Source organism: Pristiophorus japonicus, chromosome 12 (assembly GCF_044704955.1).
Source record: "Pristiophorus japonicus isolate sPriJap1 chromosome 12, sPriJap1.hap1, whole genome shotgun sequence".
Taxonomy (NCBI): Eukaryota; Metazoa; Chordata; class Chondrichthyes; family Pristiophoridae; genus Pristiophorus; species Pristiophorus japonicus.
Window position 1 is genome coordinate 174633839 of NC_091988.1, and position 13925 is coordinate 174647763.

Consider the following 13925-nt stretch of genomic DNA (forward strand, 5'->3'; position numbering starts at 1 on the left):
TCATCGACGTGCTCTCCCCCCAACCCGCATGCACTCCTCCTCACCCACGCTCCCCCTTCCTCCTACCCTACCCGCGCCCCTGCCAACCCCACCAGTGCACCTATTCCACCCGACCAGCGCGCACCCTCCCCATGCACTCCCAAACCAGGCGCCCCCCACTCATACGCAACCCCCCTCCCCACCCGCGCGCACCCACCTCCCTTCCCACCCGCCAGCACCCCGCTCCCTCCCCACCCACCCGCGCGTAACCCCTCCACCCGTGTGCACCTCGCCCTCTCCCTCCCCTCCCCCTCCATCCCCACAACCCTCCCTCCCCATCTCCACAGCACTCCCTCCCCATCCCCACACACGCCCTCCATCCCCATTCGCACACACCCCTCCCTCCCCACACCCCACACCCCTCCCTCTCCTCACCCCCCCACCCCTCCCTCCACACACCCACCCTCCCCCCTCCCCTGCCTTCCCTCCCTCCCCACCCTGCCACTCCACACCCCTTTCCCCTGCCTCCCCACATCCCCCTCCCCTCCCTCCCCACAACCCCCACCTATCGCTTGCCACACCCTCTACCCCTCACTCCCCACACCCCACACCCGCCCTCCCCCTCTCCTGCCTCCCCTCCCTCCCCACACGCCTCCTCCCCACATCCCCCACCCATCCCTCCCCTTCCCACTCCCCTCCCCTCCCCAGTCCAGTCCCCCCACCCACCACCGCTCCCTCGCTCCCCACAACCCACACCCCCCACCCCTCCCTACCCCGCCCTCCCCACACTCCCTCCCCTGCCTCCACCCACAACCCCCTCCCCTCTCTCTCCACACCCTCCCCTCTCCTGCCTCGCTTCCCTCCCCACAAATCCCTCCCCTGCCTCCCCTCCCATCCCACAACCCTTTCCCCTGACTCCCCACACCCCCGTCCCCTACCTCCCCATACTCCACTCCCCTGCCTCCCCACACACCCCTCCCCTCCCTTCCCTCCCCATAACTCCCTCCCCTGTGTCCCCGCCAACCCCTGCCTCCCCACCCCCCTCCATACCCCCACCGCTCCCTCCCCACACCCCACCCCTTCCCATCCCACTCCCCACACCCGCCCCTCCCCTGCCTCCCACCCCTCCCTCTCCACACCCACCACCCCTCTCTCCCCACACCTCTCCTTCCCCACACCCATCCCTCCGCACACCCCACACCCACCCTCTACTGCCTCCCCTCCCTCCCCCTCCCCTGCCTCCCAAACCCCCCTCCCTCCCTCCATACCCCACTCCGCTCCCTCCCCACACATCCCCCACGCTCCCTCCCCACTCAACTCACCTCCCCCTCCCCACACACCCCTCACTGCTTCCTCCCCACACACACACCACACCCCTCCCTCACCAAACCCCGCCCCCCCACACACCCACACACACCTCCCTCCCCACACACACCCCACAGCCCTTCCCCCCCACCCCACCCTCCCTCCCTCCCCACCCACACCCCCCCTCCCTCCCCACACACACCCCACACCCCTCCCTCCCCCCCATCCCACCCTCCCTCCCGCCACCCCATCGCTCGCTCCCTCCCTCCCCACATACACCCCACCCCTCCCTCCCCACATACACCCCCCACCCCTCTCTCCCTTCCCTTCCCACACCCCCCGACCCTTCCCTTCCCACACACACCCCCATCACCCCTCCCTTCCCACACACCTTCCCTCCCCACATACCCTCACCCTCCCTCCCCATACCCTCCACCCCTCCCTCCCCACATACCCACCACCCCTCCCTCCCCACACCCTCCCACCCCACACACCTACCACCCCTTCCTCTCCACTCCCCACAACCTCCCTCCCTCCCCACACTCCTCCACATACCCCCTCCCTCCCTCCCTCCTTACACACCCTCCCCACACCCCTCACTCCCTACCTCCCCACACACCCCCCGTCCCTCCCTCTCCACACACCCCACCGCTTCCTCCCCATACACCCCCACCCCTCCCTCCCCACACACACCCCCAACCGCTCTCTCTCTTCCCTTCCCACACCCCCCCACCCTTCCCTTCCCACACACACCTCCATCCCCCCTCCCTTCCCACACACCCTCCCTCCTCACACCCCCTCCCTCCCCACAACCCCCACTCCTCCCTCCCCACACCCCGCCACTCCTCCCTCCCCACACACCCCCAACCCCCCCTTTCCACACACCCTCCGTCCCTTCCCACACCCCTCCCTCTCCACCCCCCACCCCCCCCTCCCTCCCCACATAACCCCCGCCCCCTCCCTCCCCACATACCCCCATCCCTCCCTCCCTCCCTCCCTCCCCACACACCCTCCATCCCCCTTCCTCCCTCCCCATCCCCCACTCTCCCTCCCTCCCTCCCTCCCCACATACCCCCCGCCCCCTCTCTCCCCACCCACCTCCCACACTCCCTCCCCACACACCCCCAACCCCCTCCCTCCCCACACACCCCCACACCTCCCTCCCCACAAGTCCCCCACCCCTCCTTCCTCCCTCCCCACAAGTCCCCCACCCCTCCTTCCTCCCTCCCCACTCTCCCACCGTAAATATGTTTGCCTATCTTTTCATCGCTTTCCAACCTAACATACGTTCCCTTTTTGAATCATAAGACCCATCAGGAAGATCGGAAAACAATACAGTAATTTAGCTCTGAAGTATTTGGATTTATCGACTGGTCGCTGGTTAATTGATTGCAGGGTTTATTTGCGGTGTCTGGCGCCACCTTCTGAGACTAAAGACACAAAGCATTTGATTTGAAAGTCTGAAAGTAAAAAAAACGTTCTTGGATCTTGAAGTGGTGACAGAATTTGCGCATTTGTTAAATGAATTTGGAATTTAATTCAGGTATTACGTGTTTAATGTTGGTAGGGAATAAGGAACGAAGCCGACAAATTGTAAAATATTGAACGTGCATTGCTGACACGGACATTTATTTTGTAAATAAAAAGCTTTGCTGAAATGTTAGAATAATATTAATAGTGAACAGGTTTTGAAAAAAGGGCAGATTACTAGAAATGCACCTTAATGTTACAATTATTATGTAAGTTAAAATTTAAAACTCTCGACGACCAAAATACAAATTCATTGAAACATGTCGAATTAGCGTGGCTTGTGTTTCTGATAGTGCAAATGCTTTGCCAGTGCTTTCAACGGCAGGTGATTTAAAGGAGTCAGATATATGCAAATAGCGACTTCAAATATACCTTAAGAATACCAGGTATAATAGAAGTGGCTCATCTTTCTCGAATAGTTGAAACGTGCTGTGTTAATTTGGAGATTGCACATTATTCTTTGTACTTGTACTACCTAAAAATGTATTGCATTTTGACGGAAAACAAGCAAAATATTGTGTGTTTACTGAAAGACAAAAATTGATGCCTGGAGCTCAAGTCGTTGGCACGCAGCGCTTATTTGGTGATAATGGAAGGAACTGTTTAACCAGCCTGGAAATCTTTTCGTGTCGATATGATAACATAGATACTGTTTAGTCCTTGTTTAGTCCATTTTAAACAAAATCCGAAGCGCAATAAACTTAAAAAAACATAGTATTGTGAATAAGAATGTAATGTTTATACCATATATGTATATATAATGCAAACAAATTTAAATGGTATTACACATGTAGGTTAACCGTTTTTTGTAAGGGATTATTAGTGTGAATTGACCAACATACATATACAAATCCAATTTATACTGTCACTGTCGGGTGGGTTGGCTCAGCAGGACACTGCAGTTAACTGCAGTCTGAATCTGGTGTCAGGGCTCTACTTGCCACTCCCGGGAGGAGGTAGTCTTACTCCCTTTTACAATCGACTCCGTATGGGCATTAACATTCATTTCACACCACGTTTAGTGTTGGTGAGAAGCCTTCCACGATAAACTTGTGCAGTATAAGTGCATCGTTAATTATACCGATAACTGCTAATTTATAAATGATTGGATGCACTGCTTAGTCTTTTATCGCTTCTGTTTTATGTTAGTATTAGCTTTGGAATTTTTTAGAATTGTTAATAGTTCTGCTCGAATGAAAAGGGGTTCGTTGGGTATATACACATCGATACGTGGTAAAGAAGGGAATCTATATTCTTTAGTTTTCTCTCTATATTCAAATAGTATCAATAACAGACCTATTTTAAAACATTCCCTTTATTCCTGATGAGTTTTTGTCCTTTAGATTTGAGTCTTACTGTGAAACGCAAAACTTCCATACAAAAGAAGCGGGGTGAAGCTGTTTGCTGGCGTTTAATTATTCAACATATCTACTAGTTTTAAGTTATTTTGCTTTCACTTCACATTAAAGGTATGCATCGGTCATCACCCTCGGATGTGTTCTGACATCAGTGCGCCGGAACATCGAAAGGCACCCTGTTATCTTCCTTCCTTAAACTTCTTAAAGAATTCATTGTTTTTCCCAAAATAAAATAGCGCCCAATTTTTATGCACGACTGTTTATTTGGGGGGGGGGGGGGGTCCTCTCTTAAAATGCGCCAAAACTGAAAGTGGAACTTTGGTTTGCTGCATGTTGTTAACAGAACGTACGAGGAAAGGCGGTGAGACTCTGAGACCTGGAGAAACCTTGTTCAAGATCAGAGCTCCTCGACTCACACTCTTTGACGTATAACCGCACAACTGCGAGGAAGTCAATCGCTTTGAAACGCATGCGCAGCGGATCTATGCCAGCCGCCCTGGGTGTCGATCTGACTTAAAAAAAACGGATGTGCTTTCGAAAACGAAACAGCCATACACCGAATTTTAATGAAAAACTGTGAGTATTATCTTAATCTTTGCTTGCTGACATTTTTTCCAATCATATGTAGCCAGGGATTGGATCTGTCAATTTTAAGGCTGAGCCTGAGAGGATGTATTCGCTCCAGATCCCCTAGTCTTTGATAAGTCTTCCTTTTGTGTGGTGCAGGTCAATATACACAGCGTTGCAGGCAAATAACCCATCATTTTAGATGTTTGCATGGTTTTATTTTGTTTTAATAAGAATGCTCCCATAGAAACACGGAGTGGGGTGTACCATTTATTATCTTCCAACGTTTTGTTGATTATGTCGTATGTCAATTAACATTTCTTGCGTGTTAACCTGTGCATCGTAAAATGCAGAACTATCTCTTAGCTGTTGCTGCATGCCCGCCAATAGCGAGAGCACCGATATTTTATTTTTAAAATTCGCGACCATTTGCCAGTCTCTTGTGTGTGTATATCTGTGTGTGTTTCCCCCCCAATTGCCACCGTTTTTTAAAGCTTAAATTGGAAGGGGAGGGAGTCAAACAGGTTGGCTCGGTTGTGTGTTGTGTCCAGTGACTGGATTGGGAAGTTAAAACAGGGTAGCGCGCAGCATTGCAAGTTGCCGCACTTTTGCTGGACGGAGCTGGCCTTTCCCCTGTTGCTGCTAGCTACAGGAGAGCGCGCGCCGCTCCCACTTGTGGCGGATCCCGGGGCTGGTGCCGGCGCCACGCTCCAGCAGCAGGCTCGCCCCGTGCCTTGATGTGCATCCACGCGCCAGCCTCCCCATCCCCTACACACCTTGCAACAATGCCAATGGCAACATTTCTCAACAAGTGTCCATTTGTAGTCAAAATTGTCTCATGCTTCGTTGTAGCTCGGGGAACCTTTTTTTTGTGGGGGGGGGGGTGTTTTGCGATTCCACCCTTTCATTTGTTTGATACAAAATATACCATTTAATGAAGTCATGAGATTTGGTGTATTTGAGATAAGACGTTGGGATTTGGTTGATTCTTCTTTTCGGAAAAGAATGGGACATCGTCAAAATGAAGGTGCTCAGAAGGTATGGAAATCGTAGCAGTTATAGTGACACGAATGGGAGGGGAAATTGAAGTTCACCACTTAGATTCTATAAAGTGCAAGGCATTTTCATGATGCTACAAATTCCATGTTGTTCAATGTACAAACTTATTCAGCATTTATTTGAGGATATTCAAATAACTAGAGCTTGTTAATGTACTGTATTCAATTTTGCTGATGAATAGTAGATCTTGCAGATTACTCTTTGGGCTGTTATACAAGCATCTCGCCTTAGGTTGTCACTGATGTGGCATATGTGTTGTGTCACTATATGGGACTAGTATAGATCTAGTTATTTCTTAGGTGAACAAGGACAATATTATAATAGTACATGCACCCATTTAACACAATGTGATAACAGGATGCAGAGATAGGAAACTGCAGGTAATGCTTACCACACTTGTGTGTTGGGTCTAGAGAACTGATTAGCAGAACACAGGTACACTTGATTCTTATCACGTATCAATTAAAGTGCCATGGGTACGAGTACAATCAAAGATGGGTAATCAAGAGTGCTATTGTATGCTTTGAATTAATTCACTATGACAAACCAATGACTTAGCCTGCAATTTCCAATGAATCCAACATATTTGCTTGCTTTGCTTCTAAGATGCAAACATACTCTCAAAAGTGTATTGGCACTAAATATGCATATTGTCTCAGTAAAGCTGTTGGGGAAACCAATATCACATGGTTATATTGGTCAACTTTCAAAAAAAGTATTGCAGCACTTGGGTGGAACATCATTGTGATGAAAGAGAAACTGAGCTCTTGTACACTCTCCTTCCCAAAACATAGAATTTCACTCCTACTATGCTTTCAAAAATTTTTGTAAGTTGAACATAATCTTGAACTGTTTAAGATTTTTTTCTCATTTTTCTGTCTTTTTACTTTCTGTTTAATGTTTGTCATTAGCAGCTACTGTTTTAACACATTCAGGAAACTGTCATGAACGATTTGCTGGGCCAGACACTGGAAGGGAATTGAATTAAAATATGGAGCTGAAAAGACTTTTATCATTGTAGCATCCTGAATTATTGACACTGTCTACTTATAATATATATATTTGGGCTCAGAAACTCAGTCAAGCCAGTTTCTTCAATACTGTTCATTAAATAAAAAATGACAGAAAATGGCAAGAAATACATTTTAAAGTTAATAACCATTTATTAGAAGGTCAAGTAATATCTGTTGAGGGAACAGACCAGATTTGCTTCAAAACCAAGGTGCTGCCTGATCTGCTAAGTGTTGTCAGTATTTTCTATTTTTGCATTAACATCTATTATTACTTTTTTTAAACAATTCTTTGTAAGTCTAATTTTATTTTGCCATCAAACATAATCAATATTTCAGTAAAATGCACCATTTCTTATTTGTGTACAAAGTTGTGCAAGGAGAGAACTAAGCATCAGCTTAGGTTGGAGCAGTTAAAAGTGGAGAATATATATGCTACAATCCAAAGTTATGCTACTTGCATTTGTATCAACTCCACTAAATGGTTTGAATACTGAAGAGGTCTGGGCAGATGGATAGAGTGATGACAAATTTGTATCTGTATGCAATATGAAAAGTATAACCCACACTAAATCATTTGTGCAATTTATCCAATGTGTTAGTTTTTATGTTTTATTGCATAATACATTTGTTGCACAAGTAGTAGTCTCACTGGCGAATTGTGCAACGCAGAGGCCCCAATGATGAAGGTCTGTATAGCTCACTCTTGATTATTCAGGCCTTGTTCATCTGTAGAATAAATGATATATTCAAGATTACTCCAGCATTGTTAAAAATACCTGATATCGCCTGACTTTGTAAGAAATCAGTAGCTCGGGTGGTAGCAATGAATTCATAGAACATTACGAATGAAATGTTAATATCTGACTAATAGCTTCAAACTTAATTATATCTGTTGAGGTAACACTTCAGAGACGGGACCTTTCAACCGAGACCACCTCTGGTTCTTCTAATGAGTCGAATCGGGTAGGTCTTAATTCAACATCAGGTCCTTACTTCTTGAGCCTCTCTCGACCGCTCAAGGTGGAGCACTCTGCAGAATACAGAAATGGTTACATTCTTATACCTTTCCTGGTCCTGGAGAAATGCCGCCAACGATGTCTTCACAAGATCCTACAAATCCCCTGGAAGGACAGATACACCAACATCAGTGTTCTCAATCAGGCCAACATCCCCAGCATCGAAGCACTGACCACATTCAACCAGCTCCATTGGGTGGGCCACATTGTCTGCATGATCGACACAAGTCTCCCAAAGCAAGCGCTCTACTCGGAACTCCTACACGGCAAGCGAGCCCCAGGTGGGCAGAGGAAATGTTTCAAGGACACCCTCAAAGCCTCCTTTATAAAATGCAACATCCCCACCGACCTGGGAGTCCCTGGCCAAAGACCGCCCAAAGTGGAGGAAGAGCATACGGGAGGGCGCTGAGCACCTCGAGTCTCGTTGCCGAGAACATGCAGAAAACAAGCGCAGGCAGTGGAAGGAGCGTGCGGCAAACCAGACTCCCCACCCACCCTTTCTTTCAACCACTGTCTGTCCCACCTGTGACAGAGACTGTAATACCCGTATTGGATTGTACAGTCACCTGAGAACTCACTTTTAGAGTGGAAGTAAGTTTTCCTCGATTTCGAGGGACTGCCTAGGATGATGATGATGATGCTCCTGAGGGCGGTCCCCAGGGCGTGGCTCACATTCTTTCTCTTTGATTATATTATAGTTGTGTATCTATCGATAGTCGAAGGTTCTTGGCTTGCTTTTAATCCATTTAGTACGTCTGGCTTATTTACCTTGTTTGTCCACCTGACTTCACATTCTTGAGCCGTTACCTCAGAAATAGTGACAATGGCAATTTGTTAATTAGATCAGTATTCTGTCTGCATTCTGCAACTAGATCAGTATTTCCCTTTCAACTTTCTTGATTGAATTTCCATCATGCTATTTTCCTACAACAATTCCCCCTTTTTGCCTTTGGTCAGCCCGATCCAAGATGGCCAACCTATCTACACCCAACATGGCTTTGTTCTCCCCGTCCGGGCACCCGTTATGCTGGCCAGACATGCGGTCCATAGGTTAATATCAAGGTCATGCTACTTATATCTGTTCCTGGTTTTCCCATCTCTTTTTTTTTTTTCCTAATTTTTTTCTAAGTCTGCATACTTCTCTTCAATTTTCCCCAGCAACATTTCATACTCCTCACTCATCTGACTTCCAATCTGTGCTTCCCGCTTTCCACGTCTCATACGGCAATCAATTAGCAATGTTATTACCAGAACACATTGTACCACCACTAATATGTGGGAGGCAATTTGAATCCATGGGTGAATGTTAATGTCAAGTACAAAATTCCAAATATCTTCCTACCACATACTGTCTCGGAGATCTTCTTCAATTCCTTACTTTCTTCTTTAATGATGCGGTAGTGGTTAACAATAGTCTGAGCCCGATTCCTCAGTAGCTTCAGGTACTCCTTCAGATGTGGAATCGGCGCCATCGTTGGGGCTAGGAACTGGCTCACATCGCCCAGTCCACCATCAGCATGTATGATGATGACTGTGGGAAACTGTGGCTTATAGCAAAAGCTTGAGTTTTCAATCACACATATCGCAGTACTGTACATGAAGGCGGTTTCGCTCATGGTCACAAAATATTTTCCCTCGTCGCGAGGTGCAACAAGAGTTTCATGGTATGTCAATTCCCGGATCTTGACGTGAGTGAACCCGTATTTATCCTTATTTCCCGTACCGACTGGGTGTGGACAGACAACCGTGGTACCACAAGTGCGACAACAACTTAATCCACTCCCACCATCTCGTTGCTCACGATTGTAGCACACTGGTAAGATTGGAAGTGTTGTATCAGGAATTCGTCCCGTACAACTCCCACATTTTCCACGGCACACAGAGGAGCTGGCTTCTGTCCGTCTAACTGGGGTACTGCTAGTACTATCCCAAGTACTCTGCTTGCAGGTGATTGCATGCCTCTTTTATATTATGTACCTTGGTCATGGCCCGCAATGTGCAAGCTTCTATTTGGTTCTTGCTGTCTTCCTGATTGCCCCTGTCTGTGAGGTTTCAATTTGATATTCAATTTTGTATTTCCCCGTGGTTAATCTGCCTCAGGTTATTCTTGATATCCTCTACTAACCATGTTGCGTACATGTTACATGTTGAAGTGCAGCCTTGTCAGACTAAGGCATTTTGTAATTGGTCAGTTACTTGATTTATGGCCCAGGTGTGTGCCTCTAAAACTATCACCTTGTCTCCTAATAATCTCCCTATTCTTCTCCTATCTGAGCTGCACTCTGTTGTATCTCACTACTCTGTGTCCATAAGCTTCACAACCTGGCCCTCAGGTCATCTAGATTATACTGGACCACGACAAAATCAAAAGAATTGACAGTAGAGACCCCAGTGTTGTATCCTGTTAGGGCATCATTTGTAATCCCCCTCCTAACCCTTGATCTCCCCTTGTTTCTTCCTTGATCCTAAGAGAACTCAATTCTTCATGGTCTTATACATATTTCATATGTGGTCTGGGCACCAACCGGGTAACTCTAGCTTGGTCAGCTTTATTACTACCTGCACTGTTCGGTATGGTACGTTAGAATACAGTTGTTTTCCCATATTTCCACCATGGCCCCAGTAAAAGTCAGGGTAACTGAAGTGCAACTGTCCGTGTCTGCATTGGTACGTTTAACTTCTGCCTCTCCGTGGAGCATCCCGTGGGTTACGGTATTAATACCTTTAAGGTGATCATCCTGTGGATATCAAAACACACGCGAATCTGTTGATATTATTCAACAGTTAATTGCTGGGGTTACCGTCGCATCATTCACCAGGCCGCCATTGCGATCTTTCTGAAACAAAATAGTTAAGCGAGCTACTGTTTGCCTTCCTGCTGGTAGAAACAGAAGATAAGTCATAAGGTTTAACCTGAGACCAATGTTTTCATCGTTCTTTCCCCTGCATTTCTACGCATGCACATGTATCACAAGTCATTATTACCTCATATGGTCCCTGCCATCTAGGTGCTAACCCCGCACGGGTGGGTAGGATTTTTACCATTATAGATGCAGCGTCGAAGTTCTGGAATCCAGAATGTTCCGGACTCTGGCATAATCCATGACAGTGTCGGCCAGAATCCGCAAGATGTTTCTGAATCCGGACACCCTGCCAAACCATTACCACCGGCAGCTGGGCCCAGGAAAAAGTCAAAAAATGAAATCCAACTAACAAAAATTGCAAGAATAAAAACTCCAATCCTGTCTGTTCCAGGTCGGGTCTTCACAGTCACCGCACCGCTGCTCCTGGGTCCGCACTCAAGTCCCCTTCGGCCAGAATCAACCAAGCTCCGCACATAAGTCCCCTCCGGCCATAACCAACTCTGCACAGCACACAAGCCGCTTTGGCCAGAACCAACCAAGCTCCGCACATAAGTCCCCTCCGGCCATAACCAACCAAATTCTGCGGCTTGTACAGGTATAGGTGTACAGGGCTTCAGACTACCTTCCAAAATAAAAACACACAGGTACAAAAACAAGAGAAGGAGACATGATGCGTTGCGAAGAAGCGAGGACTACAAGGCATGCGAAGAGAAGAACTACAAAGTGACATCCAAAAAACAGAAATGACGTCCAAAAACCTGGGCCCAGGCATTTCTGAACTCAGGACGTGCCTCTGACATTCCAAAATCTTGTGCTCGGGCGTTTCTGGACTTCGGACATCAGAAACACGTTCGAAAATCCGGAAAAACATGAAGTTCGGAACAGCCTCGATCCTGAGAGTTCCGGATTTTAGATGCTGCATCTGTACCTGACTTCCTACCTCTGGTACCTTGATGTCTGTCCCAGTGTTCTGGCTTTCTAGGTCCCGTATTATCTGCTGGTCTCTTAATTCCTTTCGCAACCCATGTAATTGTTTATCGACCCGAAACGTTAACTTTGCTTTCTCTCCACAGATGCTGCCTGACCCGCTGAGATTTAAACATTTTCTGTTTTTATAATTATTTACACAGTTCTGTAGCCCAGCCCTTCCCTGTTTCTGTTATTGCCTTAGCCACTGCCGCATTAAGCATCCGGTTCATTCTTTCCACTATCCCAGAGCTCTGTGGGTGATACGGGATGTGAAACTTCTGTTTTACTTCTGATAGGGCGCAAGCTTGTTTCAGGGTCATTGTCCATAGATGACTCAATTTACTCTGACCTTTCATATAATCCTTTCACTACATATCCCATATTTCATACGGTCTCATTTTACTTGTTCTGATATGAATGCTTTAATCCATTCTAATGTGGCATCATGATATTTCATTATTCCCCCAAAATTTTAATATTTTTCCACTCATCCTGGGACTCCCTGTTCTAATTGATTTATTTGTGCCTCCTTTTCTTTTGATTCTATCTTTAAATCCTGTATCTGTGTTTCTAACAGTGTCCGTGCCTTACTGGCATCAGTAGTTTGTTTAGTGGCTTCTCCCAGACACTTGGCGGTGTATTCATAAAACTGGTGTTATATATGTAAACCTCTATATACCTTGTGTAGCCACCAGAAGGCTCGTCCTCTGGAGTCCCAAGGGATCCCACAATCCCTTGGGAGCACAGGTACGTAAGGAGGCCTCACAGGCTGGAGAGGCACTCTGGAGACCTGCAATAAAAGACTAAGGTCACACTTTACTTTGAGCTCACAGTATCCAGCCAGATTCTTTATTCATACATAACAACTGGCGATGAGATACAACGATGATGTATTCCGTTGCCAGTTGTTATGTACAATGCAGAGAATACTGGGAATCCTGGAGAAATTCTCAGAGGGAAATGATTGGGAAACTTTCGTGGAGCGACTCAACCAATACTTCATGGCCAACGAGCTGGAAGGAGAAGCGAACGCTGCCAAACAAAGGACGATTCTCCTTACTGCTGCGGGGCACCAGCGTATGGTCTTATGAAAAATCTGCTTGCTCCAGCGAAACCCGCAAAGAAATCGTACGATGATTTGTGCACACTGGTTCGGGAGCATCTGAACCCGAAGGAAAACATTCTGATGGCGAGGTACCGGTTCTACACCTACAAAAGGTCTGAAGGCCAGGAAGTGGCGAGTTATGTCGCCAAGCTAAGACACCTTGCAGGACATTGCGAATTTGAAGGACATTTGGAGCACATGCTCAGAGACTTTTTCATACTTGGCATTGGCCATGAAGTGATGCTTCGCAAACTTTTGACTGTAGAGACCCTAACCTTGAGTAAAGCCATAGCGATAGCTCAGGTGTTCATTGCCACCAGTGACAATACTAAGCAAATCTCTCAGCACATGAGTGTCGCTACAAGTACTATGAACAAAGTGATGTTGTTTTCAAATCGCAATGTACAGGGCAGGCCCCACATGCCTGCAGCTGCACGTCCGCAGATGTCTCAGAGTCCACCATCAAGGGTGATACATGCAAGGCCATTAACACCTTGTTGGCACTGTGGGGGTGATCATCATTTCCATTCCTGCCGCTTCAAAGGGTACGTTTGCAAGGGCTGTGGAACAATGGGACACCTCCAACGTATGTGCAGGCGAGCTGCAAACCCTGTTAATGTTGCAAACTACCATGTTGCAGAGGAGGACAGATCCATGGCAGATCACGACGAACCAGAGTCGCAGACCGAGGAGGCAGAGGTATATGGGGTGCACACATTTACCACAAAGTGTCCCCGATAATGCTGAAGGTTGAATTAAATGGACTCCCGGTGTCAATGGAGCTGGACACGGGCGCGAGCCAGTCCATTATGAGCAAAAAGACTTTAGATAAATTTTCGTGCAGCAAGGCCTCAAGGCCAGTCTTGACTCCCATTCGCACGAAACTGAGAACTTACACAAAGGAACTGATTCCCGTAATTGGCAGTGCTACTGTAAAGGTCTCCTACGATGGAGCGGTGCACAAGCTACCACTCTGGGTGGTACCGGGCGATGACCCACGCTGCTCGGCAGGAACTGGCTGGGAAGGATACGCTGGAACTGTCACGACGTCCACGCGCTCTCATCTGCTGACGACACTTCGTGTGCCCAGGTCTTAAACAAGTTCCCTTCGCTGTTCAAACCAGGCATCGGGAAGTTCCAAGGAGTAAAAGTGCAGATCC

General features: G+C 47.5%; 1 protein-coding gene across 1 annotated transcript in view; it reads left to right on the forward strand.

Moving 5' to 3' along the window:
• Positions 1-4564: 4564 nt before the first annotated feature.
• The window catches only part of LOC139277062 (regulator of G-protein signaling 20-like), a 189674-nt gene continuing 180313 nt past the window's right edge, over positions 4565-13925 (forward strand). The window contains exon 1 of the mRNA XM_070895075.1: positions 4565-4748. The gene's annotated coding sequence lies outside the window, so the exon portion shown is untranslated. The remainder of the gene's footprint in view (positions 4749-13925) is intronic.